We start from the raw sequence: 23,842 nt of genomic DNA on the forward strand, positions 1-23,842 counted from the left end.
ACATTCTTCTCTCTAGAAATTTACAGATCATCTAGCCAAACTCAGAATTCACAATAAATTTATTTCTGCAGTGCAAAAGCCACTGATTGGCCTGTCAAAACTGGACATATTTGAGTTTTGGTTGCAGTTGTTCTTAGAGTTTCAACTTAGAATTTTTTTCCCTCTACTTACAAGTTGAAAATGATATTGAAGATCTCAAAATGAAATACTTGTATTAAACCATCTCCTTATTTTATAAGCAGTAAAATAACATTAATAAAATAAAATCTTGTATCAGAGATACCATGAAAGGTTGTTCAGGAGGTGCACTACATAAGAGTTCAGGCAAGGGGTTGAGTGGAAGTCAATATCCAGCCAGAATTTTCCGCAACAGATCTGCTCTTTAGTTGATGTAACACCAGGAAGGGTGTATACATTTTTCCTGGAAGAAGAAACCTGTTATATGATTGTTTATTTTTATTTATTTATTTATTTTTTACATCTACAGCACATGGTCTTCCTAGGTCGTCTCCCATCCAAGTACTAACCAGGCCCGACCCTGCTTAGCTTCTGAGATCAGACAGGATCCGGCTTGTTCGGGGTGGCATGGCCCTAGAGGTTGTTTACTTTTAATGCTCCTTGATTCCATGGTTTTCCCACCCATCAAAAACTAGTGATTGTTTACTTTTAACGCTCCTTGATTCCATGGTTTTCCCACCCATCAAAAACGCCTGCCCAGGAAAATCTTTGGTATAACAGACAACTTGTGAACACAGAATTGTTCTCTTTCTTAGTGCTTTTACTCTTCCTGCTCTTTTAACTATACTGGGAAATGAAGGAGCTGAATCAGACCCTGCCCATACTACTCCTAGTGCTCGATTTCTTCCAGAAACACAGACTCTTGAACAGAGTATGACTTGTACATATTTCCCTGACTTAAAGAAAATAATCCTCAACTGTAGCATCTGTCCTGCCAAGCACAATTTCAAGGAAACTCAATAATAGTGAGGCTGGTGTCTCTGAAAATAGCACAGCTCCTTCAGGATATGGAGTAAAAGATGTAAGCTGGCACTATGTACCCACAAGTCCTCTCTCTTTATGAGCTTTAACTTCAGAGCTAATGTATATAAGTGCCTAACAATACCTAAGAGAGTTGTGTACCTAATGAATCATTAACATTATTATCATCATTATCGTTTCATCTAAACTCTGGAGTGAAGAGGAAATCAGTCAAACATTAAATTGGAGGTGGGGAGATTCCAAAGTAATGCCTTGAGTAAATTTCAGACCAGTTATAAAACTGTATTTCCCACCTAGCTAACCCTTACCCAATTAATAAATGCTCATGCCATATTTAGTACTGAAACCATAACTTGTGACAGTCATGTGCCCATATAGCTGTCTCAAACCACCATCAGACTGTTTCTATCACCAAACCCATTTACAACTGTTATTAATTCTTCAGTCACTGGAGTATTTTTTTTTAATAGAATTGCTCATTTTTAGTACTTTCTCTAGTTCAAATCCAAAAAAAATTACAGCTTTCATTTTAATTATTCAATATTTAGTGTCCATTTTGTGGAGTTATCAAAAAATTTTTCCCATAAGCTCAGCTTTAGTGATTCAAATAGTCTTGATTACGTCAAATTATAGAGAAGAGCCAGCCTCAGAATTAACCTTTAAGAACAGTCAACTTTATTCCATCCCATTAGTAATTTAGAAATACACAGGGTTTCAGAAACCCATACATTAACTACTGAGTGTTAAGCCTAATCTCTGAATTGGAGTGTTTAAAGTTACAATTCTATATCAATTCCACCTGGGTTTTACTCAAATCAAGGCTCCAGCAGCTCACTGGATTATTTTGGGTGTCTACAGGCTTGAGACAATCTGATCCTTTCAGACAGCCAGGCCAGAATCAGAGGCTGCAGGATTTATAGAGAGTCTAACAGTCAAGCTGGCATTTCGTTCTTCAACTCCGCAGGGAGAAAAGGAGCATATCCTAGGATGGGAATAGTTGAAGATCACAGAAGGAGAATGATGGGAGGTAATGAGAAGTGAGAGGAACCAGATCACAGCCCACTGACACAATGTGAAACACAGCTGTGCACATTTCCCTCTCACAATCAACGCAATTGTTCATCCTTAAAGAAATAATTGTCAGCCAACTATCATGTGTAGGAAATAGATGGATATAAAAAAATGATCTAAAAGGTCCCCTCTGCCTTCTGGGGAAAGAGCGTGTGTGCGGTACAAAGACCCTAGGCCCTGGAGACAGACATACCTGAGTTCAAATCCTGATCTGCCATTTACTATATATGTATATATATGTCCAAGTTACTTAGTCTCTCTTAGTCTGCTTTATCCTCTGAAAAATATCCTATTCATAAGGTAGTTGTGAAAATGAAATGAGAAAGCCTATCTCAGCATAGAATAGGCACCCAATAAAAGTTACCTTGTTATCTTCATAGGAATTTGCAAACTAAGTGTTAAGGTAATAAAAGAAATCTCCTTGTTTCCAAGATTAGCCTTTTGTGGAGCTGCTCCACTTCAAGACAGTCTAATTAACACCCATTCTTCACTTTCACCCACGTTCATCAACTTCAACAATGGTTAATCGGTCAGTTGCTAGCAGGAGGCCACAGAGCAGATCCAGGCCTTCCAATTCTTAATCACAATTTACACTTCTGAGTATCTGTTTGTGACAGAAATTTTAAATAAAATGAAAACACAATACTTTATTTGTAGTTTTAAAAAACATATACAGATCTTCTGATTCATGGTCCCCCTCATCCTTCTACATTCTAACACAAGAAAAAGATTTCCAATTAAATATTTACTCTACCTTTCATATTAATTTATATAGCGTATATTTATGCTATGGTACAGCTGCTTTTTTATAAAGTATAAATACTTATTTTTTCCTCTGAAGTTCTTTATTTTAAAGGTCTTTAAAGAAATAAAATATTACAGACTTTGCAATGCTGTTTGCACATAACAATCATCTAGGGAAATTTTTCGAATACCGATGCTTGGGACAAACCTCAGACCAATTAAATCAGACTCTCTGAGGTGGTACGCAGACTTTGGAGGGTTTCAAAGGCTCCCCAGATGATTTTAATGAGCAGCCCAAGAGAAGCAGGATGGAGAAGACAGACTACTTCTCCTTTTGTTTATTACACCTCAGAGTCCTACTTTCCACTGATTAATCTCTGAGTGCCAACTCTAGCCAAGACACTGGTTGGAATTTTAGAAGGGGCACATCATCTCTTCCTAGGAAGAAGCCTGTGAGTTTGCATTGACTTTCCAGGCCCAGCCTGGCAGCATTTCCTATGATGCAGCTGTTTTTTTTCAATCCTTCAGATAACTTGGCTTGGCCCGGTCCCTATAACACTGGGCTTTTCTTCTAGTCTTGTGCTAATAATGTATCCCACAACCCATATTGTGGTTATAATAGACTTCTTCTGTCTGCTAGTCCTGCAGGTCCTGATTTCCTAGAGAGAGCAAGAATCGCTTAGGGATTTTGTTAAAATGCAGATTTATCAGTTTTAGGTTGAGAAATGCAGAAGCAGGGCCCTGAAATTCTGCATTTATAATAATCCGATGGTGCCGATGCTGCTAATATGCCAACCACGCTTAGTTAGCAAAAACATAGGTGGTCTTTTTCATCTCTAAATTCTAGGGCAGAACATAACTCTACTGTTTAAGGCCCTTTTTTCTTCTGTGAGACATTCTCTGCCATTTTTGGTATATTCAATGCCTAGTCTTTGGTGGAAATGCATCCCAAAATTATGGCATTACCCCTATGGAAAATCACAATCAATTTTATTACTCAGTTCATAGGAAGCACTATCGTGAAAAGGGAGAGTTTCCTGTATAAATAGACTGATAACTACATTGGAGCAGCATATGCCGAGTATCAAATAAAAGTATTGACTTTAGATGGCAAATACACAACCACCACAAATATGTCCTACTATCTTCTCTCTGGAGCCCTTGGCAGATATCAATGACCATTCATAACATTCTTTCTCTTTGGGCTCCTAGTTAGCCTAAGAATCCTTCCCAACATAGCAACCTACCTAATACTCAACACTGGCATCCTTGATATGGATACAATGAGAGCTCAAAGGAGAAAACAACCAGCTCCAAGTAGGAGCATTTCCTTCAGGGAGTTTTGATTCAGCTTGACCAGGCAATTTAATAGCATCCCTTTCATTGTGACACCAACCTCCAATGATAATAAACGAAAATGTTTAAGTGTTCACACACTTAAGGTAACATTAAATATTCACTTTATCTGTAACTATGTAATTATAATGGGTGCTTTATGGATACTTCTCAAGAAATCCTTGAGCTTCTTGATATACTTTTAATAATAAAACGACATTTTCAAATGACACTCGGAAGTAGCATTGATAGAAAACCCATAGGTGACATTTACATTGGACTCAGCTTCTGGGGCTGGAATTTGATGCCACTCTTGTTCCACAATCTGTTTGCAACCATCCAAAGAACATGGTCTGTTCCTGATTAGCTTCCCTGTGTTCTTTGTCAATTGGTGTATCACTGTACAGTGTGTGGCTTACATCAGAAGTTCCAAAATGTTTGGATTTTATGAACTAGTAATATTTTCAAAAATATTTTGGGGACCAGTGCAAGGTTGTTGATCCTTAATTTGCTAAGCGAAGATATAAGATCAAATAACTAACACTGTTGTTTTATTTTTAAAAATCACATATTAATACCAAAAAAGTAGGAGGAAACTAATCTCAGAATAAAGAGCAGTTCTTTAAAATGAATAAATTTAGCTTTAGAGGGAAAAAATCACTGCATTATTCTTGTCATTTCATTTTACATGAAAACTTTATCATAGACAACAGTCTGAACACGCTCCTTTGAGTACTACAGGCTTAAGTAACTGGAACTTTTGGCAGCAGGTAATGTTTTCCTCATCAACAATAAGAACTAACGGCTTTGCTCAGGGAATGAATTTAAATCAACCTTGAAAATCAGTATTTGCTAATTACTCCTGCACATATTATGCTTTTTGTGCTCTGTGCAGTAGACACCCAGCTGTCCTTGGAAGGCCAGTTTCTATTTCCATTTGTTCCATCTCAGCTTCCTTCTCCTACCTGCTGGTCCATTATGATAGGAAGTCCAAGTTGTGGCAATCTTTTCTCCAATCTATTGAGGAAATGCCAGCCTTGGACAAAAAGAACTTTTCCTTTTTTTCGCTTCTTCCAGAATATGAATCTCTGATTTCCATCAAGTTGCCACAGACTGATTTACACTGAATGTGCTGCATTTATAAGCCTATCTATGAGCTGCCCACACAGTACAAGTACCTAGAAAAGGAACAAGTGTCTGAGTCTCTGTCAGGATTTAATTCTGCCACTGTTTTTAAGATGTTGTGTTGGTTCTGAAAAGAAGGCAAAACTATGCTTTCTCCCATGTTTTAAAAGTTGCTTCAATAACATTAGGTGAAATTGAAGAAAAGACTTTTGCAATTAGAGATATATTAACTTTTGAAATCTTTATTAGTCAGCTAGCTATGGAAGCAATGGCAGGATCCTTCTTCCTCTGAATCATGATGAATCACAGCGAAGCAAATTCAAGGACACCGATACCAGAACTCAAGCAAGGAGGAGTACAAATCAGGCCCGAATTGGAAATATGATCAATGAAACCTAAATAAAGCAGAAATAGCACAGAAACACAGGCTGTTGGAGTCTGGTGACTAACTCCAAGTTAGTAATACAGTAGATCAGAATTAGGTCATTATTTGGGGATCGGGAACACAGAAGACCAGAGATAGTCAAATGCGAAGTGAAGGGCCTTGATTCAGGCTTTCTGGGAAAGAAGGCGGAGAGACCTTAAATCTACCTCTTGGAAATCTTCTCTGTCAGCTCTTGCCTACAAATAACTCCCATTTGCTCAGTCTACCCATTTGCCTGTCTGTAGGAACCACCCTGAAAGAACAATGAAAGTCACTGAGACTAATTCTGCACACCGAACTGGTCCGACCATATTGACTGAAGCAATACGTAGAGAAAACAACTCCATAAATTAAGTCATCTTGTTCTGTTCATAGATATATCCTGATCGAAACTTTGTGTTTAAATTATTTCAATAATAAAATTACTGATGTGTATAACAATATAAGTAGACTTATTCTTGTTGCCTCTGATTTTTATCTGAAGCCCTAGAGCAGAGAACAGTGTTAAGAGCTCATGTTATCCACAACTTTGCTCAGGGGTCACCCAAAAAAGTGATCCAGAAATTCAACCAAAAAAAAATAAAAAGAAGCGAGGTGATGAATCCCAGCAAGATTATAATAGAGGAGTTGTTCAGAAAGAGTAATCAGAGTATAAGGTATTTTCTTTACCCGTCTCATTGTAGAATCTTGGAGAATAGTCACAAATACACAATCCGTGCAGCCAAATAACAGGGAGAGGGAGCCAGTCCTGTGTCCACAAAAGTGAGTGGGGTACAGAGACTCTTAACTGGACTTGACCTTGAAAACAGAGCAAGGAGAGAGGGTTGTTGAAGTGACCCACACTTCTCAGTTGAGCAGAGCAATGACACAAGTTTTCTGGCGGTCCGAGTGGACGCCATAGGAGGGAAACAAGTCTAAGTCAAGATCCCAAAACAAAGAGTCTGTGTAGGAGATACTGTTGCAACAGGAACTGAGGAGCAATAGTGAGAAGTCACAGAGTGCATTGTTCACGCCAAGGACAGGACAAGAGTCTCACAAACAATTGGGCACCTGCCCTATGCAGAGGCCTCCTAAGTCAGATTAACACTCCAGCCAACCAGTAGCACATCTTCTGTCCGACACCTCTCCTCAGTGCACACTATCCCACACCCATGTCTGCAAGACACAGAGATAACATAGTGAGATGGGGATCAGAGAGCGAAAGAGTAAGACGGGAAAAGAATGAAGAGGCCTGCCATGCCCCTTTTTTCTCCTTCGCTCATTGCAGATTCTGATCCCAAGTCTGGCCCATACTGGGAGAAAAATTAGTACTTATTTAGATAGAACAAGACTTTTAAAACTTTAAATAAGACCATACATTAAAAATAGCAAAGAAACGAGATATTTTGGAATTTACCTAGACTCCATCAAGGGTCAAGGGGAAATACAAATAGCACAGGTAAAAGGCAATGGTGAGAAAATAAACTATGTTGCTTTCTGCTTGTACCATGCCAAGTTCAGTTCATGTAATGTTATGAGCTAAATTGTGTCCCACCAAATTTATAGGTTGAAGTCCTAAGCCCCAGTACCTCAGAATGTGACTGCATTTGAAGATAGGACCTTTAAAGAGGTGACTAAGTTAAAATGAATCCATTAAGGTAGACCCTAGTCCAACCTGACTGGTGTCCTTAAAAAAGAGGAAATGGGACAAACAAACTGAGACTCATGGACATGGACAATAGACTAGTGGTTACCAGAGGGTAGTGGGGAGGGGGAGGGGGAGGTAGGTAGGGTAAAAGGGATCAAATACGTGGTGACAGAAAGAAATCTAACTATGGAAGGTGAACACACAATGCAATATATATATATACCTTACTGTTAAATTGTACACCTGAAACTTACTGGATTTCATTAAGCAATGTCACCATTAATTAATTAATTAGTTAAAATTAAAGAAGAAATGTTAACACACAAAGAGACACCAAGGGCATGCCTGTACAGTGGGACCTCCATGTGAAGAGGGAGCAACAAGGCAGCCATCTGTGAGCCAAGGTGAGAGGTCTAAAACAAACCCTATGATTCTGAGGAAATCACCTCTACCAGCACCTTGATCTTGGTCCTCTAGGATTTCTCCAGAACTATGAGGAAATAAAATTTTTGTTGTTTAAGCGAGCAGTCCCCAACCTTTTTAGCATAGGAGCACAAGGACTGGTGCTCCTATGAGAATCTAACACCTGATGATCCGAGGTGGAGCTAAGGCGGTGATGGTAGCGCTGGGGAGTGGCTACAAATACAGACGAAGCTTTGACTGCTTGCCTGCTACTCACCTCCTGCTGTGAGGCCTGGTTCCTAACAGGCCATAGACAGGTACCAGTCCACAGCTTGGTGGTTGGGGACCTCTGATTTAAGCTACACTGCCTGTGGTATTTTGTCACAGCGGCCCTAGCAAACTAATATATCTAATAAACCACTTAATGAAGAGAAAAAAACCTTCTGCTTCTTAAGTGCTATTTATCTTATAGCTGCACAAAACTTCTAAACCATACTTTTATCATATTTAAAATTAATCTAGGAAGTCAAATTAGAATTCAATTCAGCATCTTTTTAGAAATTTTACCATCTTACTAGGAGTAAACTCTATCTTCAAATCTTCTAACACATAATGTCTGAAATATTGTAACCTCATATTGCATCGTATCACATATCAGAAAAATAAACAATTTATCCCCTACATAATATAAGTGAACTTTTCTCAATAACATAAACATATGTTTAGACAAGAGTACTACCTTCAAGGCTTTAATCTTGTTTCTGTAGCTGGAAAAGAAGGAGAATATTCTGAGAGCTCAGTTTGAAAGCATTTGTTGAAAAGATTGGAAAAAGAATGGTGATTAAGATACAGAGCTGTAGTCAAAGCCTTCTCCTCAGACTCTTGGTAGTATATACCATCCTAAGACTTTGTGGGTAAACTGAAGTCCTGATAGACCCCATGTCCAACTACTTGCTAGCTTTCTCTACATGAATGCTCTACTGGTTTTTGAAAATCACTTTTATAAAACTAAACATCTTTTCTTCACCACTACGGTTCTCTCTACCTTTTATCTAGGTTCTAGTGCGGTTGAGAAATTTCAATGAAATAACAGCTTTCTATGCAGCAGCTAGAATGGTGCTTGGCACAATAGTTGCTCATAGTCACTGGCTGTCAGACCAACTTTCCAGTTACCCAAACTAGAAACCCAATAGCATCATCAAAAACTTCCTTTCCTTGGTTTCCCACATTTAAGGAGCCCCCATATTCTGACAATTTTATAGTCAAATAATTATTCTTAACTGATCTCCCTTCATCTACTCTCTCTCCTCTTCATTAGATTAGATTATAATGTTTTATTCCTCTCTGTATCCCATATAGTAGTACAGAGTAATTTATTCTATCCAATTTGAGCTTTCGACTATTAAATAATCATTTCCTTATAAGCCTCAGAAAGGTAAGTGTATACAATAGGTGCCTACTCTAGTTGACAGAAATCAAAAATAAAAACATAATGGGAAACCCCAAGAAATAAATATTTAAGGTACTTCTATCTTCAAAAATTTACGAGGCTCCAAAGCTATTCCAGCTGTGTCACCACCTGTTTCCAAATCATGTCCCCCTCCCTTTGGCGAGGAGCGCCCATTTGGAGAAAATCTTCACCAACACACCTTTCCTTTCTGGGCCGCCAGATGAACTAAAGCTGTGGTTCTTGTCTGGGCAGCTTTTTTGACTAGTCCTAACTCTACTCTAGCTAATTTCATTCAAAGCTACAAATTCAATTCCCATGAAAATTTTCTCTGCTTTTAGAGTAAACTAAGTAAGTAAATTTTTCACTCATTCTGAAGTCTCTTCCTAAAAGAGATTGTGTCATGTGGTAAAAGAACATGGGCTCCAGAGTTAAACAGGCCTCAATTCAAATCCTGGTCCCACATTAGTAGCTATATGACCCTCCACCTCTCTTTTCTCATCAATAGAATGAGAACAAAATGTACTTCATCATGTGGTTGAAATGGTTCAATAAGATAATGTATTTGTATATAGCAGCTAGTATGATACCTGGCACGATGAAGTTACTTGATAAGTATGTTTCTCTATCTTCTTTAGTAATACTTATTTTTGGCTCTCTCATCTTGTGCCTTGAATTACTTTGAGGATCTTGGAAGAAAGACTAGAGTCATGCCGATAATGACTTTAGCTTGTATTGGGTATTGTCACAAAGTTTCTTTGTTTAATACTTGGACTACAATTCTCATATGTGGGTAGAGCCAAAGTATTCAATTGAGTAGTTTCCTCAAGTTTCTGTGTGGGACTTAATTCAAGAGAAGAGTGAATGCCCAAATCTTTTAGCCTCTTGTTTCTTCAAATAAAAGTCTTGTTACTATAGGGAGTTTTTCTTTACATACAATACCAAATAGGAAATTATTCCTTTAGTAATATAAACTCATCCTGTGTGGCCATTTTTTTCAGTAGTAATAGAGAATGTCATGTCTCAAACCCTAATCCTATATTCCTTCATGTAGTAGATATATCATTAATTATTAAATGCCTACTACAGCACTTCTAAGTGCTGTGAGGGTACAAATTATGTGCAAGTCATAGCCTCTGCTCTCAAAAGTGCTGGAGTGATTCTACAACAATGAAGGAATAGATAAGATATAGCTAACCATGTGTTTCAGAGTCTCAGTGCTAGAAAAGTTCAAAAGAGACAGGAAAGTCTTCTGACTAATGGTACGGGAAAGTTTCATGGAACAACAACAACAAAAAAAGACACTTAATGCAAGAAAAGAATATCTACAATGAATGTGCCATCAAATACTAAATACATTGTATTTGTTCCCAGCTGGATAACTTTATTTTTCTTCGCAAGAACCCCAAACTCAGACTTCCACACTGGGCAAGAGCCCATCTCTTTGCAGTCCACCCGCATGCAACCATCCTTGTGCACATTCTTCCTTCTCCCACATTTACCTCCGCTCCACTTTATTTCCTTTTCAATTTTCACCTGTGTCCCATCCCCTCATAAGCAAGCTCTGTGTAAGAAATTTAACCATGGCAAAAAAATAGAATCACAGATTATTGGTATGTTAGAAGTGGACGGCATCTTAATCATCATAGAGTTACCTTTCCCCTCGTTTGTTGTACGCAATCAAGGACTTTAAATCTTCAACTATCTTACAGTCATTCATTATTTCACTTAAAAATATTTAAGTCACCTATCATATACAAAATTCCCAGCAACTATATTTCTGGTAAATTTCTTTTGTTCTTAAGAACCTTATCTCCCGCCTCTTCTCCATGTGATCAGTTTAGTTGAACTGACTGAGAAAAGGACAAAACTGTCTGTTGTACTCCTCCTAGCCTCTTCATTCTTAGACCACATTCCTCTTCAGTGACTACCCCCATTTTAGTTCCTTAAAAATTTCTTATTTCTCTCATCAATAGTTAGCATTAGAATCTCAGTCACCTTAAGCTGAATGGCCCATAATGGTATAATTGTTCTCCTTCGTGAAATAGTTACATTTTAATAACGGTCGAACTATTATATTACAAATAAAGGTCTAATCTATTTCAGACATCAGTCAAGGAAGATTTGGGGAGCCCAAAATTTTGGTGGGGATCACACCTGAAACGACATTTTATAGTTAACACTTGCTTTACCTACTTTCAAGTAATATAGATGATATACTAATACAAAAGCTACTCTTGAATACTGGCATAAAAAGGTATGAAAATCAGTCCCCTACATTCAAAAGTGTGCCAGCTAAAAACGTATTGCCTTCCAGTTCCAAAGCCATCCTTTGTTGTCTGCCCTGAAAAAAATGGAGCTTGAAATATTTCTCCTTTGCAGTGCACATGATGTAAAGCTTTGTCAGTGTAAGAAACTGGAAAGATACTACAAGAGGAACAGGGCTTCTGTTCCCAATTCTGGATTTTCCATTTGCTGCTTCTTTTTCCTGTCTCATGGCTTCCAGCTTCATGTGTGGGGTTCATCCAGTGGCAACCACCTCCATCAAGTTTCTGTGCTATCCCTATTGAAAGTTTCCCAGTCAGTCCCACAGATATCCCAGAAGTCAGTTTCCCATCCTTGGACCACCTGCATTTGGGAAGGGTTTTTCCTGCTTACCCAGTATCTGTGGATCAGTTCCTGCCCAGGCAACTCAGCAAAATTCTCCTAAATCCAAGCATTTATAGCCATACCTTTTCCAATGTGGCCTTAGTCCCAGCCTCAATGGGGAGGGTTCTTTTCCCTATTTGTTCCTTGCTAGGGTACCTTCTCTGAGCCATAAGTCATTCTTTTAAGTTATCTTTACCCTTTATAGACCACCACCTATTATAATTAACAATTCTTTATATTAAACTTTCCCTATTCAAATTACTATGTGGTATCTATCTCCTGATTGGTCTTTGGCTGATATAAGAGGGGGAAGAAAAGATTATCATTCCTTAGGAATAAATCTTCAAAGCATTTGTTTAAAAACCAAAGTGTACAAACAACCAGAGAGAGAGTTTGACTTTCTGCCAGAGTAATCCATGCAAATGAGCCTAATATCTTGGTTACAATAAATAAGATAGGAAAAAAAAAAGGTAGTGAACATTCAAATTCTAGATAAATAGAACCTCATATTAAACCTGCAACTAAAAATAGAATAAAGCAAAATAAATAAACTAAAAAATTCAAACCTAAATATACAAAGGCCTTAATCAATTGTCATTTTTCAATATTGTTGTGCCCAAATAAATATCTTCTTTATTTAGTTTTTAAAATTATCTGGGGGATAAGGGATAAGGAAGCTGACTAATTAGGCTTTTACATTTGCTTTCTGCATAAATATTAGCACAAAATAGGTCACAAACAGGCCAAGTTGGAAGTATTTTGCTTAAAAAATTTAATTTCCCTCTCTCTAGTTTTTCTGCAATACTTTATATAAAGTCACATTATGATTTTAAAGAGACAGTGACTAAAAATATAACAAGGAATAAAGAACAACAACAAAAAACTTCTTATATAGCCTCACCATGTGCTCGGTGTTTTAAATGCTTTACATATACTTACCTATTCAGTCTTCAAACTACCATAAGATTTAGGCAAGGAGCTATTCAAGAATGGAGTCAGGATTTGGAAGCTAGGCAATATGGCTCCAGCACCTGTGTGCCTAACCCTTTTTGCTAGACTGCCTCTCAACGGAGGTGATTTTTAATTCCCCTGATATGCTTGCTTCTGTGGTGCCCTCTTCCAAGAGGCAATCAACATAGAACAATTGATGAATACGGAATGACATGGTAAAGAGGTGTTCCTAGGTTCTTTATTTTCATTCAAACAACATTTTAAAATCTGAAACCCAATGACAAGGGAAGAGACAGGCCTTTCGCCAACAGAGTAATTAAAAAAATTCTCCGATCACACCATACTCAGCTTCCAAATCTTAACGGCATCCTCAAATTATAAAATCTGAAACCTGATGACAAGGAAAGAGACAGGCCTTTCACAATAGAGTAATTAGAAAAAATTCAATCACCGCCCTCAACCCCTTAGCTTCCAAACCTTAACATTGTTCTCAAATTATAAAGTCAGAGATGATCGATACTTTGGAGGTAGGCTCTCTAATGCCAGTGGAAATCTATCGACACCATCAATCAGCTATTTGATATTAAGAAAATCTCTCTCTCGAGTCTCAGTTTCTTGCCCTTTGAAGTGAAGGGATTCGATCCAGGTTATCTAAAGAATAGCATACACACACACACACACACACGTGTGCGTGCAATTATTACACTTCTAGCACGACCTCAATTTTTCTCCCTCAAACAATAGCTTATGATTTCACTTGTAATGAATGTTTACTGAATCTTTCATGAAAACTTTGTCATCCCTCCAAATATGATCAAATTAAAAGGAAACTTAAGTGGTAAACCGAAGAATAAATAACACAAAAGGAACCCTGAAATCTCTCTGTGAGCTTCAGCTACTCAAACTTCCCAACCACCTCCCCCATCCCACCCCCCACCACCCCCAGAGTTAAGCTAAACAGTTTTCAAAGGTCAGATCTTGTTGAAAGTCTGACTTATTTTATTAAAGTCATAGAAAAACTCAGAATTTATGGATTATCCTTTCTCTAGTTCCTTCTTTTTTCCTCTCTCTAATTTACCTCTTGCTGTCATTGCTATATGGGCTCACATGTTCTCTCATCATTTATAGAGAATTACAAGTATGAACTATTAATCCTACTAATATGAGAAACCGTATCAGGACTAAATTACTATATTGTGTGTACTCACATAGAAAATTATTGATGACCTTAACCATCTCACAGCAATTTCAATTTCATGAATTTATAAATCCAAAAAAAATGTTTTAGGTAATGCAGATTTGTTTTCTACCATTTATAAATTCTGAACCTCTGTGAAGAAGCCAAGTAATTTCTATTTTCTTTATTCCAATATCTAAACCACTTTCCTGGGTTTCACAGTTTACAAAGAAAATGCCTGTGAGACTCATTCTTTTGGTTGGTGTTTCTCATTAACCTTACACAGGAGAAATCCTAGTTCATAAATCAAAATAAAAGGGCTATTTGTCAATAAACTAAATGTATCGCTACCTTGGCCACTAAAAGAAAAAGAATGCATAGTACCTGAAGCATACCTTTCTATGGTGAGGTACCTTCATTCCCTGATGAAATTCTGTCAACTTACAGAAATTTTTTATGGAGCCTTAGATAGTTCACCTTGTACCCTTAAGAAAGCATCATGTTGTGTGTGTGTGTGTGTTTTTTAATGCAACTTTCTAAGCTATACATAACAGGTTGAAAAGGAAAAAATTGAAAGGTAAGTAAATCCACATAAACAAAATGTGCACTGTCATCTTCCTTAACTTATAGCATTGAACGTGCTCCAAGGCTGCCCTATTTTCCTAAATTGGCATTTGAGGAATGGCAGGAAGTATAGTTCCCTCCTCCTCTTCTCAACATAGGCCCCATGTCTACACCACTTCTCTTTTTCCTTTCCCACCCTCTCACTGTCTCCAATCATAATATTCTTACACACCCGTCCTAATACCAAACTGATAGATGTTGAGCAGGTATTAGTGGTGGCATACTCTCAGTTCACTAACTTCTTGATAGGCTGTAAGCTTTCAAAATCTGGCATAAGTGATAGAATAAACATCTGAATTTCTTTTCATCTTCTCTAAAATTCCATGCTCTCAGTAAATGAGAGAATCTGTATTTGATAGAGCACACTGTGACAGACATCCCACCTGCACATTGTTAGAGGCGTGTTGTTTGGAGACAGATGCCTGGATTTCCACTGACTGCCTACATGTACTTGGTTAAGTTAGTTAGCTTCTTTCTGCCTCAGTTTTTGCATCTACAAAAGAGCACAGTCCTCAAAGGGTACTTATAAGGATTAAATGAAGTGATACGTATAAAGTACTTAGAATTGTTCCGGGATCACAGTAAACGTTAATTAGGATTAGTCATTATTATTTCATCTGAGATGTTAATACTCTTTCAACATTCCTAAGCAGTGGTCATTTATCTTATACTTGATTTTTCCTGGGAACATGGATGTCATTACCTCACAAGGCGACTTACTATTGTCCTTAATAGTGGAATGCTGATCTTTCTATAGTGAACCAAAACTTGTTTTCCTTTTAGTTTCCTTTTAGATCTGAGGTCCTCCTTTTAACAATATAGAATGTAATCGATATCTGAATACTGTTATTTCTTCTCATTTTCTCTAAGCTAAACATCCTCCATTCCTGCAATCACATACATGTAATATAGATGAGTATTTAATAACTAGTTTGTCTGTGGTCTTCTTAAAGTGTGGTACCCAGAAAGAGGGTCTAAAAGTAGGATTACAGTTTTCCTCGTTCTAGAGGGAATTTTAAGTTCCAATTAATTTTGGAATTTTTAACATCCCATATTACCACCTCAGGCAAAACTCTTAAGTCATTTTTGTATAACTACTACTAAATTGCTTCTCATCAACCCTTTCTGGGCTTATGCAATATTTTCCTACTTTTTGTTTGTTTGTAGGATGGTAGATGGTTGTGGGATGGTTGTAGAATGGTGTAGGATGTAGGATGGGAGTGACAACTTTATAATTACTCCTGTTAAATTTCATGTTGGCAGCAGCCTATAACATGAGTTCGTCAAGATATTTTTGAATTTTAGTTCTATTAACCTTCTTTTCATCATATATCACTAAGTGTTCTCTTTTCTTTTAATAGCCAAATATAAGTAGCCATCATATATTGAGGATGGCAGAATGCTGGGGAAACCAGGATGCTACTTTTATTCCTAGTCTCAAAAATAATAGGCCTAAGGTACTTCTTAACTGCTCAGGCTATCTGTGTACCTCACAGATTTGTTTTTTAAGAATAGATGCCAAGAACACTGAAACAGTGTCTATCTATCATCAAGAATATAAATAATCTTCTACAATGTTAAAAAAGGAAATTAAGATTTTTAGAAAATTTTTATTCATAAAGCTATAGAAATGAACAAAAAGCCACACGTTTAGCCTAAAAGAAATCAGAGTGAATCTACCGAGAATATATAAGAAGGTATAAAATAAATGTTTAATCCTTGATCATTTTGCTTGTTCAGCTCCTGGATGTCTAGGCATCTCTTCATGAGTCACTCCAGCTGAGAACTGCCTCTCTGCCCACACAGCACCTTGCATATATCTCTGCTCTTGTTTTTGGCAATGGTCACAGCAAAACATTGTTGCAAGTCTGTCTCTTTCTCAATATCATGAGCTCCTCAAAGGTAAGAAAAAGCATTTTAATAATCCCTACATCAAGCATAGAACCTAACACATAACGGGAAATAAATGTTTCTTGAATAAATAATTGATTGAGCCAGCATGCTAATTACATGTTCCTACTGATATAAAGCCAGTCATTAACTTAGGTTACACCCTAAGTAGAAGAATTATAAAGAGTAAAGACATTTTCCCTTCCTTACCCTATGCCTACTTCCACCAAATCCCCTTCTCTCATTCCCTGGCCAGAAATTCCATTAAATGAGGACACCTTTAAATTTATACCTAAGACATAAAATTCAAGTATCCCCAACGAAGAAGCGATACTTTGGCGTAAATTTACGTTAGCTTGCAAATTTGTGATATCAAACTACTCACCCAGTACAGTCTGCTGCTCCTACAAATACAATGTCTGGAACATGGATTCATCCTGTGTGATTATCACCCACTCCATGCAGCCTGGCTGCCTAATTAACTTCTTGGCCTAAGTTGCATGTACTTGGGTTCCCTCCTGAAGGAGAAACCCCATCCCTGAATCCCAGTAAGCAATTAAGAGCCCTGGCTTTCTTGCCCTCCACTGTCCCCAGGGAAGACTTTGCTTTCCAGGGATTCTTCTTAGGGAGGCCTATAACCAAACCTGCCCTGAAAACCCTGCTGCCCATGATGGTAATCTTTTGTTCTTTGATTGGCAACCCCTTGGCCATTCACCTCTGCCTGAATGGTGACCTAACTTTTGCCTCCCATCCTCTAATTTAGGCTTGCAGCACTCTCCCCAAGTCTCCTCCTACCCTAGTCACTTCACTTTAACTCTTGCCAGTTCTAGCTTGGTGCCAGTTTACACCTACTTCCACTGTAGGAATCCCTGCACTTCTATCTGCCTTAGTCACATGGTTTATGACTCTAAAGAGGATAAAGGAGGGGGAGGGAATAGATACAACAAGGATAAAAACTTCCATCTGCCTCACATGTTTTGGCAAGAGCCAGAACTGGTTGGTGGCACTGGATTTAAATTCCGTGCATTCAGACAGAATTTCCTCAAAAAGATTTCTAACTATAGCTTCTCTGTCCTGGCCTGAGAACCCTCTTGCAAGCAGTGACCCTCTAGGTTGAGGCCAAATACCCAGGACTAGCCAATCCCAATGGAGCGTGGGCATCAGCCAAGCTCACATGCCAAAGCAAATAGAAGAGGGAAGGGGCGCAGATGGAGAGACCAAAAGGGCATTTCCCAGTTCAGACATCAGCACCGCTTTTTTAAAGAGCTGTGTTTTTAAAATTCTGTTCATTCAAAAGTGTAAACTCTTGAGAAGAATGTTTTTCTTTCACCAGTAGCTCTCTCAATTTTTGTTTTGTTTTGCTATATTTACAATATTAGTTGGGCTTTATTTTTCTGTTGCACACTAGAAAATTTCATGTTTGATGTCAGTAAGATACATATAAGACACAAAGCACTGAAGGAAATTAATTCTTCACATGTCAGGTGAGTAAGTAGAATGTTTTTAATCATAAGCTTATTTACTATTTTAAACACTTTTAAAATTATTTCCTTTTATAGAATAATTTTATCATAAGTAGAAATATCTAATTTAAGAGAGGGCAGTGTTTTAAAGTAGGAAAGAAACTAGACTGAGATTCAGAATTTCTAAATTCTAATCCTTTTACCTACTGTGAACTTTGAGTAAGGTCTCAGACTCCTCATCTACAGAATGTAGAAATTGAACTAGGAGACTCAATCTTTTCTTTAGTTACATTCTTTTTCCTGTTTAATAACTTGATACACTGAGAGTATAGTACAGCAAAAAAAGAAATGCACTTGGATTCAAAAATTCAGACTTTAATTTTAATTTTGCCTTTAACTTTCTTTGTGACTTTGAGCATTTACCCTCTTCTGTTTCCTCATCTGAATAAAAAGGAAATGGAACAAATGGTGACTAAGGATATTTCCAGCTAAAATTTTATAACAAAAAAGTCTGTGGTATGTATGCTGACTTCCATTTGCACATAATACTTTATATTTTGCTCCAAGTAGTCTGAAAAGAATACATGCATTTGTAAAGCACTTGCCCAGTGTGCTGGAACATACCCTTATCCACATGAACCTCGGTTCCCAAAGAGAAAAGCTTTCTTAAGAGCATCTTCACCTCTCTTCCAAGTACCTGTGGTCAGGCTCTAGAATCCAGCATAAACATTTTTATTAAAAGGCTTTATTCAAGTGACATCTGTAGCCCATGAAGCAAAGACAACTACACTCGAATCTAGTCTTTGTCTTAGGTTTATAAATAGACTATTTGGGGGAGGGGGAGAGTAACGTCTAAAAAGCTAAAAAAAAAAAAAAAAAAAGCCATCAAATAAACTTACCTTTACATTTCTCACATGAATATGTGCTTAATCCAAAAATATTATTGTGATTATGATTTCTGGATTTTTGTTAAAATGCCTTAAGTATTTAAGTAAAGTAACTTTGCTTCAAAAGGAAGTCAGAGTTACAGTCACGGGTGGTTTACAGAACATTTTCTGGTAGTCTTTGCTTCATTTCAATGTCTTGCCATGATTGGCTGTTGATAGCTACAAATAAGGAAGTCTTCAAGTCAGGGGATTTCTCAGTGGAAGTTCCCAGTTCAACACAAGGGAGAGCTCAGGGAGTTTTGAGTGGCATTGCTAGAGCTGTAGATAAAGCTTCCAGACCTTGTAATCGCCTACATCTTTAAAAGAGAAATAGTTTGTGAAGGAAGACTTGTATGGAGAAGAGGTAACCAAAACTTCAGTAGTTCCTACCGATTCTCAGCCTAACAAGGTTTCCTGGATGTCTTAAACTAAAGTGTTGCTGATTTGTTCTTCTCTTGCTTCTGCTAAGTGAGTAATTTATGACATGATTCAATAATGTCTTTGTATTCACTGTGATAGTTGGAAATTTGACCTTAAAAAAGTGGAGTCCCAGCTAAGACTAAAGGAAAATTTAAGATTCTGTGATCTTTTTACATTCTTCTCAACTTTTAAGACAGAAGTTGTGTCTTTACTTGAAATGATTTTTTTTAAGTTTATATCTGGAATATGAGTCTTCTCTAATAAGTGGTTTTTATAACATAATGTTAACACTTTTAAAATATATGTATTTAGCATAAGTTAATTTCTATATAGCTTACTAGATTGAAAAGTACACTAAAACTGTAGATATTATGTTTATTTTTGGCTAAAATCTTAAAGATCAATTTTGGTCTGATCCAGTGCATCTATTCAAACATTAACTCAAGTTTAGTATTTTTCCACTTCCTATGAAACACATATTAATGAATATATCTTTACAGTAAAATATTAACCTGTAGACACCTTTGCATATCCTATCTTGAAACCTTTAAACTTACACAATTAGAATAATCTAGTCTTATTCTATTACCAATTGGCTTTTATGTTCACAATCAAAAATGAATACTAAAGATTGTGTAGTATTTTCTTAAAGATTTTCTTAAGGATAATCCTAGGAAGTGTTGATTAAATATCAAGAATCATTATCACAATTATTATATTAGTAGCTGCCATTTATTGAATGTATGCTGGAGGAAAACAGTCACAGGGCCTTCCAGCTAGTGGCAAAGATAAGGCTTAAACATGAATTCACATCACTTCTTTTTTCATAGCTCTCTGTTAACACTGCCCTGCCTTCTTACAACATTAAAACAGTATTTTGAGATGCCTTATCCAAATGCAAAATGTTGTGGCAGCGGGGCGAGGAGATGACTTAGCCAAGGTCACAGAGCAGCCAAGTCATTCATAGAAGCTTAGAAGTAATTCAGTCCTAGGTCTGCTTTCTCCTCACTCATCCACCCCATCTCCTCAATCCCTGTGCTCAGGTAAAACTACACATGAGTCTGCCTCCATGCAGGAGTGGGGTGCGGGGGGATGCAGGCTGTATATCAGATCCAACCTGACTGAGGTTCCTGCTAGCAGTAACATCCAGTTATTTCTCTTAAACATCTGTTACCATGAAAGAGATGGCCGACTGGAAAATTTAAATAAATCTGTTAAATTCCTCCAAAAAAGTTCTGGTTGGAATTTCATGAAACTTATGCACTAATTTGAGGGAAATGGTTGTTCTTGTAGTAGAGAAACTTCTTGTCAGCAAACATTCTTTCTCTCCACGTATTTAAGGGCTCAGGAAATATATAGGTTTTTTGTTTATTGTCAAATGTATTTCAGTATTCCTTGTTTTATCTTCTTTGTGTGTGTTATTTAATATAGACATTCTTTCCACTGTATTTCCTACTAAATATTGCTGGCATTTAGGGAAATTCTTGATTTTATAACTTTATCTTGCATCCACCATTGTATTGATTCTTTATTTGTTCTAAATTATTTTAGGTAATTCACACGTGATGCCTAGACAGGAAAAATATAATTTTTCTCCTCTTTTTTTCCTTCTCACCACATTGGCTAGAACTTGTAAAACAGTGTTTAATAAAAGAGAAGATAGCAGCCAACTTTGTCTTGTTCTTACCTCAGTGGGGATTTCCCTAGCGGTTAACATTAAGGATAACATTTGCTGTTGGTTTCAGATAAATAAATTTATCATAAAAACCAAATAACTACCAAATGTACTTCTAACCCTAGTTTACTAAAGGTGTATCAAGATTTCATGTTAAACTATATTTACTGTCTTTTCGGTATCATTAGAGACAACTGTACAGTTTTCTGCTTTAAATTATATAGCGTTCTGCTGTTACGCAATACAGTAATTGCATTTTCTAAAAATACAGTATAGACATGATTTCTATATCAAAAATAACGTCTCAGTAATAAAGGTAGGTTTATAGTTATAAAGTATATTTTGTTTATGCTCTGGTTAAAATAATAAGTTGGTTGATGAAAACAAACCAAACCAAACCTATACATTTCCTTATTTTCTCTTCAATCCACATGCTTAGATGCCTGTCTTCTATTATTTCGGCTTCACAATTCAAGTCACAATTCATATTAACAGAAAAGAATGAAAACAATGTGACATAGGCAAGGAACCCTGTCCAGGCAGAGTAACCTGATACGGAAACAAAGCAGCTGTTCTTATACTTTGTTCAAAAAGCTTTTTCCCCTATTATGACAGTGCTAGTTGCAGATCACAATTTAGTTACAACGAACAGTGGTATGCAAAATGTGTGTCTAAATTAATTAATCTTATACTAATTTATATTAAGGATACATATGCAGAAAAAGAAATGTCTGTAATTTACTGAGAATTTTTACTTTCATATTCATAAGTGAAATTAATCTGTATTTTTATTTTCTGATAAAAATATCAAAATTTTCCATAATCTAAAAAAGTTTAATGGGCGTTATTTGCTCCTTGAAATGTTTAAAGAACAAAGTTTAACACTGCTCATTTTGGGCACTCACTTTTTGAAATAATTCTTCAAAATTTTTCTAATGTTTTCTGTTGTCGATCTGTTCTGAATTTTTGCTATTTTTTTCATACAGTTTAGGTTATTCATTTTGTTTATAAATGATCCTTTTCATCAAGATTTTCAAAAGTATTAGCGTACATAGTATTCTCTTGTACTTTTTTATAATCTTCATAACTATGTGAAAAACCTTTTTTTTTTAATTTTGTGCATTTATGTTTTCTCTCTCTTTTTTTTCCTGATCGGATATGTCAAAGAGTTAATTTCTTACATGTATCACTTTTATGGTTAATTCTTTTAAAAAATTTTTGTTCTCATCTTTATTAATATTTCTTAATGACATTTTAAAATATTTTACTTTTCTTTTTCTCAGTTTTTGAGTTGAATGCTTAGTTCATTTATTTTTATTCTTTCTTGTTTTGTAATGAAAGTATTTAAGTCTACAAATTTTTTCTGAGTACACATTTTAACTGCATTTTTAGTTTTCTTTTCTTGCGGTGTCTTTGTCTGGCTTTGGTATCACATTAATCCTGGCTTCAAAGAATGACTTAGGAAGTATGTTTCCTTCCCCTATTTTTCAAGAGTTTGAGAAGGATTGGTGATAGCTATTCTCTAAGTGTTCGATAGAATTCATTAATGAAGCCATCTGGTCCTGAGCTTTTCTTTGTTGGGAATTTTTGATTACTGATTCAATTTCTTTATTTGTTATAGGTTTGTTCAGATTTTCTATTTCTTCTAGATTCAGTTTGATATCACTTTTACATTATCATTATTTTATGGGTTTTAATTGCAATTTTATGTCCTCTTTGATCGAAGAGTTATTGTTATTAGACTTTATTTTTTAGAACAGTATTAGATTTATAGAAAAATTGAGCAAACACTACAGAAAGTTTGCATACATCACCCAGCCTCACTCTACCCCCACCACACAGTTTTCCCTATTATTAACATCTTACATTAGTATGGTACATTTGTTACAATTGAGGAAACAGTATTCGTACAGTATTCGTACAGTTTTATTAACTCGGTCCATAGTTTATTCAGATTTCCTTATTTTTGCCTTTCTTCGCTTTTTAAAAAATTGAAGTAAAATTCAAATAACAAAATTCTTTTAGATACTATTATAAATTGAATTGTTTCCTTAATTTCCATTTTGAATTGTTTATTGATGGTGTGTAGAAATACAGCTGATAATTTTGAGTGTTAATCATCTATCCTGCAACTTTGGTAAATTCATTTATTAGAGCTAGTAGTTTTCTTGTGTATTCTTTGGGATTTTTCCATATATAGAATAACGTCATCTGCAAACAGAGATATTTCACTTCTTCCTTTCTAATTTGGATGGCTTTTATTTCTTTTTCTTGTTTAATTGCTCTAACTAGAACTTCAGGACAATTTTGAAGAGCAGTGGTCAAAGAGCATTCTTCTCTCATTTCTGGTCTTAGAGGGAAATCTTTCAGTCTTTTCATCACTGAGTAGCATGTTAGCTGTGGGTTTTTCATAAATTATCATGTTGAGAAAGTTCCCTTCTATTTGTGGTTTTCTGAGTCTTTTTTTATTTTATCATGAGAGGATGTTGGATTTTGTCAAATGTCAATGGAGAGGGGAGAAAAAAATGGCATAGATGATAGAGGCTCTATTCATCCCTCTGGCGACCAGATCAAAGTTGTGACAGAAACAAGGAGCAACAGCAAAGAAAAATCACCTGGGATCTAGATGAACAAGCCATACAACTAGGGAGAAATCAAAGAAAGCACTGTGCAACGGCAGAAAGTAGGATGGGGCGAGGATGTGGGGCGACCTGATCTCAAGTGGCTGAGTGAGACGGAGGCTGCGGCAGTGGCAATGGCAGCGGCAGAAGCCTCTTAAAGGGGCTGTGTCCACGAGTGGATTTTCACGGTGACAGATCTGCTCTCTCTGAGCACCAGTACCGATTTGACTGCACGCAGAGGGCACCAGGGACTTATAGGGAACCATTTTCGA

At 36.6% G+C, this 23,842-nt stretch overlaps 1 pseudogene; it reads right to left on the bottom strand.

Annotated features, from left to right (window-relative positions):
* Positions 1-478: 478 nt before the first annotated feature.
* On the bottom strand, positions 479-597 carry LOC112470774 (annotated as a pseudogene).
* Positions 598-23,842: the final 23,245 nt, after the last annotated feature.

Source organism: Pteropus alecto, unplaced genomic scaffold (assembly GCF_000325575.1).
Source record: "Pteropus alecto unplaced genomic scaffold, ASM32557v1 scaffold3, whole genome shotgun sequence".
In the NCBI taxonomy this organism is placed as follows: domain Eukaryota; kingdom Metazoa; phylum Chordata; class Mammalia; order Chiroptera; family Pteropodidae; genus Pteropus; species Pteropus alecto.